Raw genomic sequence first — 16,188 nt, 5'->3', positions numbered from 1 at the left:
GCTTTGCAGGTATGTGACTTCTCAGGCCTACTGAAAAAGAGCAGCAGACCCAAGTACATCATATAACTATGCTCCTAAGGCTGTTGCCCTCTTACTGATATAAAATAAGGCCAGCAATGGATACTATAAAAATGTTTGAAAATTGTTTTCCAGTCGTTGCTTCAATGCACTTGCAACGTCCTGATTCTCTGTTTTTAAGAGTCTTTATATTTGTCATTTCTTAGCATCACATCTCATTTTGCAAGTCAGGTCTGTGGTTGACTTGTAATCAATACTAGATAAGCATATGGGCAAGTTTAGATGAGTCAGTGTTAAGGGTGGGAGAGAGACATTAGAATTCAGCCTGAAGTTTCTGAGCTTTTAAGGCATTTACATCAAACTTTATTCTCACTACTCAAGGCAATGACTTCAAGTTCCACATCCAAATTCCCACTGGAATTACTTCTTATGGTCTGACTCTATACTTCATTGCCCCAAATTTGCTTGTTCTCCTATGTGATTTCAAACAAGTAAGTTAAGATAATACGAGCTCTGGATTTCTGCATTACCCACTTACACTACAAAAACTTTGATGAAAGGGTAGACTTTTGTTGTGCAGTTTTATATATTTATTTATATTTGTACTGTGTTCATAATAATAGTACTCTGCACTTTTCTGGGTACTCTGTGTGCTTATATGTGTAACACATAAGTACATTTGCTTACTGCTTACTCATATGTGAGTACTTGTGTATGTACTTACATACGAGTAAGCAAATAACACTCTGCTTTCTCTGAAAAGACTAGTAAGGGTTCAAATAGGCGCTAAAATCTGCCATTTCATTACTGTTACAAAGTGGGGTATATTTGACAAACAGAGTGCAAAAAAGAAACCAGCATTTCTGAATCAGGGAAAATCCTTCAGTGAAAAAGCAGTGTCTGTCTTGAGAGTGGCTTCAGGACTGGGAGGGTGCTGGGTCCCTGCCTTACCGGGGAGCTAGGAGACTAGCAATGTGAAAGCACCTTTGTCACAGCAATCCCAAAACATGAGGAAATCATTTGTGTAGGGAAGTGGGTAAGCTGTGAGCAGTTGCAGAACGGAAGACTTTCAACTGGAGGCTGCTCTGGGGCCGTACACTTGCACACGCTTAAAGTGCTGAACTTTCACCAAACAGCCTTCTCCAAACTTACAACCTTTCACTCACAGATGTGAGTGTTGTCTTACCCTGTCTGCTATATGATGAGGTCCATGGGGGAGGAAACCTCATTTCTGTGTGCATTCAGAGTCCTGTGTGCAAGAGTCCCGAGCAGACCAGCCTAAAGGTGACTTCTCATTACCAGCATTGCCGAAGTCCACTCACAGACATGAAATGTTTGTTGGACAGTTATACGTGAATTTGAAGACCCATTCTTCTTCCTCCAATAGTTGTCCATATTCAACTTAATCGTCCCATGACATATTTCGTAAAGATGTCACACAAACTATGCCTCTGTGACTTGCGTTCTCCTCTGCCAGCAGCTCCTTTGTCCACGTCTATACCGGGTCTGGAACACTTGCAAAACTCCCCTATGCTGTCAGTGAAACACCTGCACATCACAAATGAAGGCCCCAAACACTTAACGGGGCATCTACAGAACAAGAATGGTTAGGAAAGAATAACTGCTTTTGGGAAGGGAAGGGGGGAAGGCGAAGGGGGGAAGGCGAAGGGGGGAAGGCGAAGGGGGGAAGGCGAAGGGGGGAAGGCAAAGGGGGGAAGGCAAAGGGGGGAAGGAAATAAATGATCTGATACATTAAATGGGAACCAAAACTAATGTTGCTCTTGGTTATCTGGGGACCTAGTAATTTCGTTAATTTTTAAATACTTTGAAAAGTGCTATGGAAATACACAGCAAACTGGATCACAGTTGACAAAAAAGCCTTTTTGTTTTATTTTTTTCATGCCAGCCAAATTCATGTCATCTGTGAAATGTTTATCACCCAGGGTTAGGATAGCAATCCATCCAGCGGATTTATGTTTACAAGCATTTTGGAACAAATGTTCCTATTTGAACACCCATATGAACCATAAGTACCCAAAATGTTTGGATCACTACATTCTTTTTTTGTTAGCAGATCTTTAACTTTCTGAACAATGGTTTACTAAATCAATGTGGCACTACTAAATATCCTGCAGGAACAGGGCAGAGAGCATATGGGACAACTCTTCCGCATATTCACCAGGGAGTGTTTCTTTCCACCTACTTGAAACCATAGGTCTATTTCTTTTAATTCATAAAAGAAAATACCATCCAACTATTTTTGGTATTTATGTGATAGCTGTAGTATTTGAGTCCCTCACTCCTTAATATATTTATTCATCCGGCCTGCAGATGCACAGCTGTCAGCAGCATAACGAGGTTTTACAAAATTTCAGGAACTGAACGCAACACTTCCAGTTCCACTAACCTACATCATTTCTAAATTAAAACATGCTTCCCTGGCCTCAGGACATGTAAAGTACCAACCTAAAACATAGAACTGGGAGTTAAAACATGCTTCCCTGGCCTCAGGACATGTAAAGTACCAACCTAAAACATAGAACGGGGAGAGTTTATATCAGAAGTGCTGAATACCACTCACATGCAATAGAGTTATTGGTAATGTTACTATTGTCACAAAGTAGATTTTATAAAGATATAGGTAAAACATCTATAACAGCACTAGTGTTTTACTGAATTGCAGTACTTGAAAGTAAAATATAATAGAAAACCCTACCGGTACCTGATCTTCTCAGATAAGCTTAGCTCTTGGGTAGAACTTAAAAGCAGCCTAAAAGGTGGTGAAATCTTTCTTTCAGCTTTCCTTCTGGATCACTATTCGCTTGGAGGGATTAACTGCCGGACAAGGAATAACTTGACCCTGGATCTGAAACTTCACAGTTTAGAAATCCTAGTACCAAGGGACAACCATAGTCTCCAAGGCAACATGCATTGCAAAAACAGGATGACAGGTCACCTCCAAAGGGCTTTATCCCAAATTGCAGGAGACTTGAGTAAGGTAACTTAGAAGTGTGTATTTATCTCAAATGCAGGACTTCTAATGAACAGAAATGTGAAAGAATTATTCCATTTAAAACTGGTAAAAAGAGCACCATGAAATAACTGCATCTCCAATTTTAAAAGACAAAAAATAGATATAGACAGAAGATGGCTTATTATTAGAAATATAGTTAGTGTTATTAATGAATTTTTACACATTACATCTAACATCAACAGGAAATATTGCAGAAGCAGGTTTATATACAGACTTTCCTAGAAGTTACAGACTTCGATATTTTTCTCCACAAATTGCTAAGTTTTTTATTTTTATTTTTTTTTCAAGAAAAATATTTCATTTTGAAATTAATGAGACATCAACCTTCAGGTCATCTCAGACATTGTGATTTCTTAAATATAAATGGCTACATGTCTAAACCGTTCATTCACATTTACTTAGTAGCCACTGAATAATGATTCTACAAGCCTTACAAAACTGAAGCCATTAACAATGAATCTTAAAAGTTAACTTAATCCATATGACTTTGAAATTTTTCTTGCTAGGTGGTGGGTTTTTATTAGTATTTTTTCCTGACATTAGTCCATAAATATATTCATAGCAGAGCCAACTGCTCCCTCTGCCAGGATTGTCATAACAAAAAGGCAGTCATGTGCAAGAAAACTTTTACTCTCTAGTAGGATTAAGCAGCAAGTTTGGATCAAAAGAGCATACCAGTTACTTTACCTGACCCTTTAAACAAAATCTCAAACATCTAATTCATACTGAAATGTGACAGCACTTAAATAAAATGGCCAGAGAAAAGCCCTGCCCCACAGTTTTCTTTCTTGCAATCAAAGCAACAAATCTTTTGTAAGTAGGTAAAGAGGATACCTGCACAATTGGCTTCACAGTACATTTCTCCCATCCTTCTCAGTCACTCTCCTGAGAGTGCTGCTTGCCTAACTTATTGGCAAGAGCTTGCTGCTTTTCCCCCCCACCCCACGCTGCGCCTGAACGTTAACCCTTAATTATGCTTTCCAGCTGCTCCACAAGAAGTTAGAGTGCCACATCTTTGAAAAGCAATGTGGGCTTAAGGCAGAGAGCTAAAAACCAAACAAAACCCCCCCACCAACAAAACAACCCCCACCAAAACGGTTCAGATAAATGCGAGCCCCCTTATTCAGTGAATCATTCCAGGCAAACCACTTGACCTCCTTGCAGCAGTCATCTTCCTTATAAGACTGGTTTTAAAAGCAGGACCTAATCAATACCTGATGCTGCATATGACCTGAGCTTAAGCGTATAAATTAAATACAAAATAAAGCAGGTTCAAGGGTGAAACTCACGTACAGGGCTACTGAGGGGTCACAAAAGAAAGCAGAAGGAAGAAAAAAAAAAGAAAAAAAGAAAGAATCTGATTTCTAAAGCTAATTTTCACACCAGAAAGATCCATTTCCCACCACACATTATGACAAGCAATTTTTAATGTGCATGAAAATGTTTTGTTGCACCGAGTAGACTGGATGCCGTGACTCGTATGTTGTGCACCTGGAAATGCAGCAAGAACTGTTTACGGGGATCTTAATGCAAACCATTTGCCTTAAGAAATCTTGTGCATCACGTCACAGTTTTATATAGCCCATTATCTTATCTGTTTAAATGAGTTAAATTCTAGGGTTTGGGGGGGTTTGGAGGGGTTTTTTTTGGAAAAGCATCATTCTATATTCCAGTATTAACATATCATGACTGCCTTCTGATTGACAGGATATTGAGGCAGAATTATATAGGGAAATGATCATTCTTGGAAGTCTCACGTTCCTTCAAAAGAACAACTAAGAAATCCTCACTTTCCTTAGTAAAACAAAAGAAAGGAAGGAGAATTCCAAGTGTGAAAATAGCACATTGGACAAGCTGTGTATGCATATTATTGTAGCGTTACTGTACTACTGTTCAATGATTTGGAAAAATAACTCCAAAAAGAGCTTTAAAAAAAACCACAAAGGACTGGAGCAGAGGTTACTTCCACATGAAGATAGAGTTCTCGCATTTGTTTCTTTGACATTTATGGGACTACCAAAGGGTAAACAAACACAAAATTAGATCCCACAGGCTTTTGGTAGGAAAAAAAGTGGAGGAAAACGATATTCGGTAACAGAAATCAGTTGTACAAATGAGACCATCATCTGATGGCCCTTTCCAATATCGCTATCTCGCATTCACCCTATGTCATCCAGTCTTAAACAAAAGGGTTCTTATTCTTGCCTACCTTGAAGCTATGTTACTAAAGCCATTCTCAGATTTGCACCTAGATCATCAACTTTACACTATTTCTAATAATCTCACAACAGATATTTGAGTGCCTGAGGATTCCCTCTGTGCTTCACTTAGAGTCAGATCCTTATTTTACATTGGAGGAAAACACTGCAGATCCAAGCACAAACATGATTTTTAAAAAGAAAACAAGGATGCTCCACAGGATATTCTTAATATCCATGTAGGATTTACATGATCTGAGCTTCTTTTGAGGAAATTTTCAAATGATGCAGTGATTTATCTGTTTAAAATGACTGTATAATATCCCTTGCTGTATAAACACAGTGAACATATGTTCATGTAAAACCAATTTATGATGAAAAGACTGTAAAATACAATTATACCATTACAGTTTAATTATTTTTTTCCTCCAAAAATGTTTTCCTTTCAAGGCATAACAATTTTGAATTGAACTGAATCGCGGGTGGCTTCTTTTTCCTATGGCCATTTTATCTCATGGAGCCACCCAACTGCAAGATAGTGCAGCCATATAACAGACTGAATTACTGAAATGAGAAACGTAATGATTCCCTTCTGTGCTCTAAATGTGGCAAGAAACTATACAGGCTTTGTCGTCGTTGTAATTGTTTTAAATACCTAGTTCTGCTCTCGCACAGAGAGCTGCAGCTGAGTTGAGGACGGACAATAGCCAAGCAGCAGCCTTGCTGAGGTGGGGTCAAGAACGGGGGACATCCATCTTATTTTGTGGTCAAGGAAGAGCGGTGTAGGAAATCTAGTCCCCCAATCAATTACTGAAATTAATTTTTGAGCCTAAGTCATTGCCTTCTGGAGAAAACAAGAATCCGTTTACTTACCTGTTTTGCACCAGTGTTTTCATCACTTTTTTTTTAACGAAGCTAGATTAAAAATAGTAAATGTGTTATCCAGAAAAAGTGATGCAGTATTAATTAAGAACTGAGGAAGTTTTATTCACCTGAAAAGGTACAACGAATCCAGGAACACTGTTGCCTATTTACAAAATGAAATATCAAAATTTAATCCCAGTGAAATGGTAAACCAACTGGAGTCTCCAGAGACCCACAGTATCTCTGCCTTGAAAGCCAAAAAGCACATTGGCTCTTCAAAACTGATTCTGAGCAGCAGGTGAGCACTCCCTGCAGATCTCTTCGCTGTAGGCAAGATCTCCTTTTTGCACAGAACTGGTCCTGCCAGACAAGTCCCACGGCAAAGCGTGGCATTGCCCCCAACTCCTGCTCTTGTGCCAGAAGACCCTTGCTCTCTCTAGCTAACAGACATGTGTTGCGCTGACTGAAGAGCCGAGCTGGAACACAGGGGAGAGGAGGGAAAAAAAAACCCCAACAGACTCAAGCTATGGTTTTAACTTTGTCCAGCTGGAAAGGTCAAGAGGAGAAGGCAAACTTTGTTCTGCTGGTGGACAGTATTTACAACCCCCATTTATTCGTGGAGTCTGCACTAAAATGATATTGCGATGCTGTTTTGGCTAGAGACTGCATATGCTGACCCCTCCGTGCCCAGCACAGCACCGGAATAATTCCATACAAAAGGTTTGCATTAAATGTAATGAAGCAAATGACAAAATCAATAAACCCGGAATGGTGTGGCTATCATAAAAATGATGTAAATTCAGAGTTCACAGTGGTTATGAAGCTATTGAGAATTATAATTAAAAGCAGCACTATCTTTTTTTCAGAATAAAAGCTCCTTTTGACAATCATAGATGAATACTACAGGAAATTTTCAACAAATGTATTCAAAATTAAGGTATGGCACAAAGACAGCATAAATTATACAAGGATAAACTGTAGGCATAGGTTAGCATAAAAAAGTACAAAATAAAGAAAATTTGATTTTCATACTTGTTCAACTGATGTCACATCCCATTTTAATCAAGTTTTATATCAAAAGGACAGTAAGAATACCACATAGACTGTTTTTAAATCATGGTATTTTCTGCACTTTGTTTCTGTCAAAGAGACTTTTGTAAGACTATTAAACCAGAAAAGGGCCAAATCTGCTATTCATTACTCTCCGTACAAAAGCAGTGCTGCAGCATGGGTGCTACATCAAAATTTATCTATGCTTTATTAGGATAAAAGAATAATGAGCCCAGAAAGCACTGAGCAGAGCTCAGCGAAATAAGTAAGCAGATAAGTAATCGCTGGAAGTATCAATAGTCACCCTGACTTTTTGTAGCAGATTTCAAACCCCAGATAATGTATCCCATCCAAACTTAGGGGTAAGGTTTTCTGTCGTCAAGCTCTGGACATGGAACTTGTGGCCTCATTTAAAAATCTATACGAACATCACAGTTAGGCAAGTGAATTACACACAACTTAAATCTCCAGATTCTCCAAACTGATTTTTTAAATTATTTTTCACCTAATCAAAGAGAAAATTCACTACAAATTTTAGAAGTGACCATCGAGCCTGGGGTTCTCACACTCAAATACTGAACTTTTTCAGTCTCCTGTGCAAACGGTTCACATCACTGTGTCAGATGTGCTGTTTTCCTGACAGCACACAGCACATCCATGCCACTCTTCAAAACCCCCACTGATGACCAACTTACAGAGCTGCATTAGTAATGGCTATAGAAGAAGCCCTCTCAGGCAGGACAAGGCAATAAATTATGCAAAATACAAAGCACAAGGAAGATCAGAACAGAATTTGAAGTAGATGGAAAGGATGACTTAGGCCTACGTTGTACACTTCATTTTTTGTCATCAGCATTAGAATTTTACCATGTGAACAAGGAAAGTGCCGCCTTTAAATGATGCTTGAAATACATTACCAGAAAAGGAAAAAAACAATTGGTATTTATGCTTGTCTTATGCCTACAAGAAATATTTAAAAATCTATGGTTTGCCCAAAAAATGATATTGAAAATAATACATATTGCAGTGGATATGCTGCATACAGAAATCAGGTAAATCAAAATTATGTATAACCTTATTATGGAGGTAGTCAGCTCTGATTCGCATCAGAAAAATGAAAATTTTAAAAATTTTAAATGCCACCAAACATACATCCTCCACCACTAAGTACTACTGGCTTATGTACTTCTATTTTATAGGTAGAGCACACTAAAGAGATATTTCAGCTTTTATTTATCTGACATTTTACTCAGGGAAAAACAACCTTTACAGTGAAGAAATCTGTTTCTCAGGAGTGATGGTTCGGCTTTTAATGAGTTGTCGGTGACAGAGCTCTGTGGCCAGTTGAGCCCACAACTACGGGCATCCATGAAACAAATACTTCCTGAAATGCAACTGGACAGGAGAACAGTGCAGACATCCACTCTACTTAATGCAGATGTTTTCATTTAAAAAAAAAAAAAAAAAATCAGCGGTGCATTTACAATCTGTGAAATCAATCTCAAGTGAAGTACAAGTGGTAGTTTAGCACATTCAACAGATTTAAGATCATTCTGTGCTGGTTAGTTCACCTGGTGTTTTATTTATTAGCGAGGGACATGGGAAAGGGGATTACATAAACCAAAATGTGTTTAAAAAATGCAAGTATAGTCTAATCACACTACCAAATATGACATTCATTTAAATACTTCATGAAATGGTTTTGGAGTTTTCCAGTATTTATCACGTGTGTTGCAGAATTTACAGATTATTAGTCTGCACATGTTTCTGCCATTGCTCTCTGATGCAAGGAAGCAGCATTCCCTTTAACAACTCGTCTCATAAAATACAGGAATATCCTGCAGGTTGGGACCAAACCCTGCAGTTCACCATGGGAAAAGTTGACATAAAACTACTGCCGAGCATTTGCAAAAATGCACTATCAAGATTGCAATAGCTCACCAGCTAGCAAGATTACTGCTGAACTGGCATCTTTTAGCATCAGTGGACAATGCAAAAATCCCATAAAACTTTATTCCAAAGAAGGTAATTTTGAATGACTACTCCTTATGACATTAAAAGACATATATGCAAAAGTTTCAGGGCGGTAATGACACTTGAAAAACACCATATTTCTCAACAATCATGATGAACTGGTAGAGAGCACAGCTATTCAGAAGGCACTGCCTATGCTTACCATATTCTAGAAAAATGCAGAATTAACTCCTTATTCAAGACACTTTGCTCACCCTCAGCCATCCTGCACAAGGCTCTTCTGCTAAGGAAGGGATATAAACCTTCCCTACAGACAGGGCACGCACCCTTGTGCCCCAGATGCTGTACTTCCACACACCGTCAGGAAGTACAGATGGTGTACGCATTGCCTACCCTTCCCACTGCAGCACAAATAAAAATGAAAAAAGGCTATGCTTATTCACTGTAGGCAGAGAAGAAACTGTGATTAAAAGGATACGGTTTCTGGATTAAATTTAAAGTTTTAATCTTTACATTCCTAACAGGTTTACTCTTGGCTATGGCTGGAGCAGCTATGATGTTCCCGATGGAAACAGGCAGCGTGAGCAGTAAGGCACCTTCAGCTCGGGGCTAACGAAAACGCGTTCTGCATTGTGTAGGGAACATGCATGTGCATTTCAATCAATCATATCTTTTTAATGAGTTAATTGTGAAATATATGGTTTTTGCATTTATTATAAGGGGTAGAACAGATGGCAAAAGCTCAAACTAATATATTCATAAAATTAACTTACACTGCAGGTGATGTTTCTCCATAGAAGGTGGTAAGTTGGTAATGTGTTATTTTAATGTTATAATAATGCTACATTACAACGGAATTCCTAGGAAAGCAAATGTGATGGCCACAGAGATAGCTCTTGAATTCATTATGGTCACTATCACAATGAATACCAATTAAAGGAGATAGAAAGGAATACACTGTTGGAATACATTGAGTGCAGTGTGAATTTAAGAATAAGGAGGAGGAAAATTATTTACAAATTTTTAAGGTTGAGGTAATATGATCTTTTCACCCCTTGGAGAGTGCAAAAGGCATGTCTCTAACAAGTATTTTCAAATAGCTGACTGTTTCAGTACTTCTGACCTGTTTTGCCAGCTCTGAAAACACTCAAAAATACCAGCTGAGATCAAAGCACCCTGAAATCTGTTCCATAATAGAAATTTATCCTTTCTTTAAATTTTCATGTATTCATATTTAAAATATACTGTGCCTTTCACACACATCATCAAATACAGACACATATTGTTCAGTCTATTGAAAGATACGTAAGCAAATACACAAGCCAACATGCTATAATCAATTCTCCTCTAGCCATTTCATTGCTTTTATTTGAGGCCAACCACTGACTTCAGTAGACTTATTCCAGATTTTACACCAAATCAGTGGGAAAATCTGGCTGTTTATCTTCTTCCTTTTGTTTTATTTTACTGCAAACTGCAATAGTAACACTGAATACTGTACACAAGTGTCAGGAAACTAAAGCAAGAAATTTCAGAGGGCTCTGGATAATAGCTCTGCTTGAGAGCTCAGACGAAAGGAGTTAAGTTTTCTAGTGTAACATTTCATTAAGATATACTGCATATTTATGTATGGCAAATAATTCACAATCGTTTGCTTTCTGCTAGTGAAACGACTACACACAAATCAATCATTACTTCCTTGGGTTTATTCATTATTTTACCTTGACAGGTATGTTTAATTATTTCTATTCTATGGCTGAATGGCAAAAATTACAAATATGCTCTGCAGTGCTGCTTGTGATGGATAAAAAAATGACATAGGAATGTTGTTGTATTTTGTGTAGGTGAATGCAAAATACCTCTCAACATAAAAAGCAAGTTCAGCTCTTTCCAAAACCTGAATGTGCAATCTAGATGTTTAATTTTTGTAAAAGTCACATGGATCAATACTAATAGTAGAAGCATGCAGAAAAAGTAGAAGTATCTTCCAAGAAAAGCCATTTAAAAAATAAGAAGCTGAAACTAATAGTCACAAAAATATTTTACAGCACTCACACAGCTCTGATTTTTTTCATTGCATAGGCAATGTAACCACTAGGAAAATAAATGTATACTGACTTATAGAAGTGTTAAATGTTACATATGTGCTAAGGTACTAAAGTACGTCTGTATTTTTTTAAAAAATCTAAATGCTTAATTTCTTCCTCCAAAGCAACCTTTAGGGCTATAAAGAAGGATATTACCCACAATTTCCTAATTTGCCCCAGGACACAAGGAAAGCAGCTTGCAGGTCTAGTAATATGAGCTATTATCTTATGTGCAGCTGAGAAATATTTAGACAGAAATGCAATGAGCCTGTATTATCATGACAGATGAACCTGTTAGCTTGTGTTTTTCTGAATCCCAATGCTACAAAATTCTATCTTGTAGTCAAAGCCTACATAAGGAAAAAGACAAAAGCTGAATATGCACAGAACTGAGTTCCAGTGAATCAAGAACAAGAAATGGCAGCAACTCCTCATAGAAAAAGTAGTAACTGTGTAATTTCATGCGGCTCTAGCTCTGCGTGGTGTTCTAACGGGGTGTCTACACTGTCAGGTTGGTTCCCCCTCTGCTCTGCTGCTCTGTCCTTCTCCCCACACATCCGCACTGCATAGGTATTCATGTTTTCCTTTCAGTGATTCATTTAGTTTCCTTGCCTGGGAGATGTTGATGTGAAAGAGAGAACCATGCACATGCTTGAACCCTATAGATAGTATGGAGATGGGGCAGTTCCTCCCACCCAGCCCTGCCACCAGCACTTGCACTTTGAGGTGGGTCATGGAGGCAGCACTGGCATAGCCACCAAGTCTGTGCAGTCTGTACATACGCAAGATGTACGTTTGCACTCTCACTGCTTGCAGAAGTAGCTTTTCCGTCAGTCTGAAAGGTGCAAGACAGGAATGGGTGACAAAGGAGCAAAGGCTTAGGGAAACACACAACCAGAGTCTTGCCATTTTAGTCTCAGGCAGATCTCTGCTTGCTGCTAAGTCCTGGGCTATTGATCTTCCGTACTGCAATGCCGCAAAACAAAGGAATAAACTTCTGTCGAGAGGTGGCAAAACGACACAGGGCAGCAACTTGCCAGGAAGAGTAATTCTTTGAAATCTGTCCTGTGCATTTTTTACAGGGGAATGATCACTGCAACACAACAAGCCATGATATCATCATGCCTCCAAGAATCACATTCCTACAATGCTTTCTGATGCCCACGCAGCTCTCTTGGTTATGTTCAGCTTCACAGCCCTGAAGAGAGCACAGCAAGAGGAAGAGCTGGGAGCATACTGTCAATAACCACAAGCAACACCTTAAAAGAACGGTTGCTGCTGTTACAGGATCTTTATTTGAGTCAACCTCCTCACATTTCTATTCTGGGAATCTGGCTGCCCTCAATAAGGTGGGCTGGGCAGGTTAATTCAACAGAAACTGCAGGAATGCCTCACCAGAGAAACACTTATCTTGATACAAGCAGTATAAACATGCAGAAATCTAAGAAGCTGCTCTATATATTTTTATGATGGAAGGCCATGGCTTGACAGCACTGAGTTAGCCTAAAGCTCAACAAGACCCAAATCCATATCCTTTAATTCTTGAAATAAATGTGCTTACTTGGGGCTAGATTCCTGCAAGAAACATTTCCTGTTCTCTAAGTAACAGAAATTGAATACAGGTGTGCACTGCAAGCTGGCCCTCTCTTGCCCTTTCTCGTTCAACTCTTTTAGGACCACTGAGTAGCATTTATGCACCTATTCTACAATATGTTCAAATTGTCAGTTGATGCCAAATTCCCATATAAGTTCATTTACTACTGGTAATGAACATTATCTGTTCATGAAACTTTCTAAAAGCTGTATAACTATTTCTATATTTTAATTAGAAATAACTTACTAACTTACTCTTTTGATTTTATAGTCAAATGGCAGAAAATACTTCATATGAAAATAATTCAAACAACAAAATTTCCTGCACTTGGGAGTTTTAAAACCTCATCTTGCCAGCCTCTGCTTTGGCTTTATCTCATGCAAAAACGTTGGCCTCCCTGACATTTAAAAGCTCTTCTTGAGCAAAGACCTTACCTGAGCCCGTTTTCCTGGGCTCACTGCTCTGCTAAGAGAATGACAAAAGATAGAAAGCTTTTACCATTTCAAAAGAAGGACATGGTGAAAAATATCCTGAAACACTGCTTTCTATAAAACTTTTTTCTTTTTTCCTATCATCTTAAATTTTTTTTTTTTAATGACCCCAATTGTATCAGTACCAAGCCAGTTCTGCAGTCCTGGTGCTCGAGGGAATCCATCAAAGACTCTCATCACTTTGCACATGCAGCAGCACCTTTTACCTTAAAGTCAGGAATATTTTTTTTTTACACCAATGTGCTCCAACTGGACACAGCTTACCACTTTGTGTTGTTTCCTGCTATGACCATGCTGAGATAGGGTAGTTCTCACAGGGTTTCCAAATGGCACCCACTGTAATTTATATTAAGCCCTTAGGCTGCATATTTCAGAGCTTGTATCCGAAAGGAATTCATGCCCTGGCTTAGTCTATTGCATCAACTTCTCTGCATTTTTTCCTGAGGGAAGCTTTCCAAGCTGCTGTTAAAGACAGCATTCATCTGGAGACTTTCACGTGGTCTAGCTCTTGTTGTGTCCCTATTATAATATCTACAGAGCTATTATTTTTGCCACGACATTTGGACACTTTACTTAGAAACTGGAAGGATTTCAGACCATGTTATATGTCAGATCATGCCAGCCCTTCCCTACATGAATTTTAAATATAAATTGGAATGGGTTGGAGAGTGTAGGAGAATATGCAACTTTATTTCTTATGTCAAAAAGTCTCCAAGATCCCTCAAAAGTACGCTTTATAAGGTGGAAGAACTCTGAAATAGTACAATAAATCTGCGAAGCGATAACCATAGAAACGGCCAACCCTGCTGCTATCACGTTAGCGCATACGTGTCAGAGAGTCACCAGGCGATTAGCAGTGCAGGTGTTCGAACAGCTGAATGGCACTGAAAGGCAAAGATTCTTTCTCTTCCTCTAGGTGCTTGAACACTCGCGCTCATTGGCATGGTCATTTCTGTGACTCAGAAGGGAGCAATTTGGCTGCCAAATCTAGACTGAGAATGGGAATTGGCATGTTTAAGCTTACTGCTTAAAGCTTTAACAGCTTTAAATATTAACTTGGTTCAACTTGCATCACAACCTTAGAGTTACTGCTGCAGAAATTTTAATGCATTTCCAGAAGCAAGTTGGCTCAAGATTTTGTCACATTTTTCTCAGCAACTTGTAGGGCAGTAGTCTGTGTCTGGAAGCAACAGTCATCTGATGTGACAAACAACCCTGGGCACACAATTCATCCATTCCTTATCAAGAAAAAATGACTATAGATCTGAGCAAAAAGTCTGCTTCTCCTGCTATTTATCCAAACAATCAGTACTCCTGGCTCACATCAGTACATCTGTTAATAAGACTACTAAGCTTTGTGCTCCTGCTGAGCTGGAGGTTGGACAAGATGACCTCCAGAAGTCACTCCCAACCAGAATTATTTTGATTCTGTGATAACTTCAGTATTCCTGAAAGACAGAAACAGTAGCTACAGGGAAGTACTTCTGTTACTGTCTTTTACAGCAAAATAATAGATACTGCCTAACTTGACAGTCACATTTTTTTGTTAGAGATTTAGATCCCAACATTTACAGAGTTCCTGTAAGCACTGCAGTCATCTATCCCTTGATATCGGCTCATGTAAAGGTGACACCCTGCTTCCTTCTGCAGTGAGACTGGGTGCATAAATCAAAGAACACTTGTGATTTTTCTGACAGCTTGCCAGAAGTGAAATCAACTCTGAATGCAACCTTTGCTATTTTAAATGAAATTAGACAACTAATAGTGAATTATAGACAGGAAAGTTAGATTTTCAGAAACAAAACACTATCTATTGTTCCTCAAGATTAGACAGTGTAAGTAAAGTCCATGCTAACATGACAAAAAAAGCCATGCTTCTGACTAAAATCCACAAATTTCTTCCCACTATAAACTATATTCCAGTATTTTCCTGTGTCTTAAAAACTAGACCTGGTCACACAGGTCCTCTGATGCTCTTGCACTGAAGAGCAACATGAGAGTACAAGCTTAGATGAGTTTGGCTCCTCAGAATGTGTTTCCTCAGGCTGACATTCAGGTAAAAAAGCCCTCATACCTGAAAAGCTGAAGTCACTGTTGAATATACAGAAAGTAAGTAACAAACCACTGAAGAGACACAAGGTTAGTATGCTGAATGCCTGCAGAAACAGCTGTAAACTTTATATGATGTGTAAAAGTCTTTATGTTCTGTCTATCCCAAAGTCTCCAAAGGCACCTTACCCAGTGTTCAGAGAGCGCAGGGGGCACCTCACAGCGCTGCTCCTGTGCCTATGTTTTCCAGTTTGGGGGAAGTCCTGCTCTGGTCTTTTGCAGTACTGTCTCCCTTGCCCAAACCCCAGTGATGTGATATTCCCTGCCACATAGCATCACCAGAGAAAGTAGAACTGTGCTTTGCCTTTGGTTGCAAATGTGGTCATGCTCTGACTCATGTTGACTGCCCTTAACAGTTTCCAGGCTGCCTATAGAAAAAACTTTTGTCTCGATGCTTAAACAGGTCATTCACTGGGGCAAGAAATGAAAACAGAGCACAGGTATATTGCAAGACTGTAGAACAGTTCATCGTTTCAGATCTCCTTTAACTGATTCTTCTACCAGCTAAACAACAACAAAAATTCCACACTATTTACGCTATGCTTACACGGTGCGGTATTAGATTTCAGCTACTGCTGTGGTAACACAGTGCTAATACTAATGGCTCTGAAATGGTTCTGAGAGTGGCTGCAAGTTTTCTCAGGAAATCCTGACTCTGCCAACTTGTTGGCCATTATTTCCTTTTTGAATTCAGCTTGTGTTGACTCTAATGATGCCAATGGTGTGTTAGTGTGTGAGTGTGCACAAAAATGCATTTCTGGTACGTGTA

At 38.9% G+C, this 16,188-nt stretch overlaps 2 protein-coding genes across 3 annotated transcripts in view; both read right to left on the bottom strand.

The window, feature by feature from the left end:
• SLIT3 (slit guidance ligand 3) overlaps nucleotides 1–16,188 on the bottom strand; it is a 536,826-nt gene that overhangs the window by 244,219 nt on the left and 276,419 nt on the right. The window lies entirely within an intron of this gene.
• Nucleotides 1–16,188, bottom strand: part of PANK3 (pantothenate kinase 3) — a 307,492-nt gene that overhangs the window by 278,319 nt on the left and 12,985 nt on the right. The gene's annotated exons all lie outside the window — the stretch shown is intronic.

Source organism: Accipiter gentilis, chromosome 26 (genome assembly GCF_929443795.1).
Source record: "Accipiter gentilis chromosome 26, bAccGen1.1, whole genome shotgun sequence".
Taxonomy (NCBI): Eukaryota; Metazoa; Chordata; class Aves; order Accipitriformes; family Accipitridae; genus Astur; species Astur gentilis.
Note: the sequence above shows the minus strand (reverse complement) of the source record. Positions and strands in the feature narration are given on the sequence as shown.